A 1,203-nucleotide genomic window follows, 5' to 3' on the forward strand; every position below is an offset into this window, starting at 1 on the left:
TCAGAATAATCGAAAACCGGTGAAATATCGGGTGGTGTGTACTTCCGAATGTCCAGCAACTCGTCTCTGGTGAAACTGATTGCAGGGATATAACTAAAGACAGGACAAACTAACAAAAACATAAAAACAACTGCGGAGCACGCCACGGAGCGTCGGCGCCATCTTGCATCTTGCAACATTTGGGCCGCGTTATGCAAATCTTCCCACATCGTGACGTAGACATGTGGGGGCGTGTTAGAAAGTGCCGTTTTAGGTAGGCGTGGTTGACTCTAGTGTTAATTTCGTTAACGAAGACTATGACGAAAAATGTTCGTTGACAAGCTTTTTTCCCATGACTAAGACGAGACGAAGACGAGACGACAATAAGGTCAATAAACGATAACTAAGACTGTATCAACATGCAATTTCGTTTATGAAATAAGACGAGACTAAAATGTATGAAAAAAGATAAAAGCTTTTTATTTTCGTCAAAAAAGGAGACAAAATGTTATTACAGACTGCTCTACACATCTCTACTACGCGAGCTTTCATGAGTGCAGTTGGCAGATATCAAGAGTTCTAATCCCCGAATCAGAGCTTCGCTGTTAAATTCATACATTTTCTGCCCGGTGTGTTTAGCTTCTTTTAAGCAATCTGGCAACCATGCGCACGCGCTCACTCTTCATTGCGGAAGCGCCGCCGCAGATGATCTGAAAAACAAACAAGCTGGAGTTTAGCGATCTAAATGAAAGTGTCTCTCAACCATTCTGTGTTATAGGATCTCGACGAATAAATACACTTTCTACTCTACTACGCGAGCTTTAATGAGTGCGGTTGCCAGATATCAAGAGTTCTAATCCCCGAATCAGAGCTTCGCTGTTAAATTCATACATTTTCTGCCCGGTGTGTTTAGCTTCTTTTAAGCAATCTGGCAACCATGCGCACGCGCTCACTCTTCATTGCGGAAGCGCCGCCGCAGATGATCTGAAAAACAAACAAGCTGGAGTTTAGTGATCTAAATGAAAGCGTCATTCAGCCGGTCAGTGTTCTGTCATGAGATCTCACTATATTGTTTGCGATTGTGATCGCTGAATAAATACACTTACTCAATCGCTGTTGTTTTAATAGAGAAATAGACTATTGCAATTATGGAATTAGTGGAATTACTAGGAATTTCACTGTTATAATATTTTTCGTTTGTTTTAGCTGTTTTCATAATGTAGA

Source organism: Sinocyclocheilus rhinocerous, unplaced genomic scaffold (assembly GCF_001515625.1).
Source record: "Sinocyclocheilus rhinocerous isolate Xijiao unplaced genomic scaffold, SAMN03320098_v1.1 scaffold1179, whole genome shotgun sequence".
Classification (NCBI taxonomy): domain Eukaryota; kingdom Metazoa; phylum Chordata; class Actinopteri; order Cypriniformes; family Cyprinidae; genus Sinocyclocheilus; species Sinocyclocheilus rhinocerous.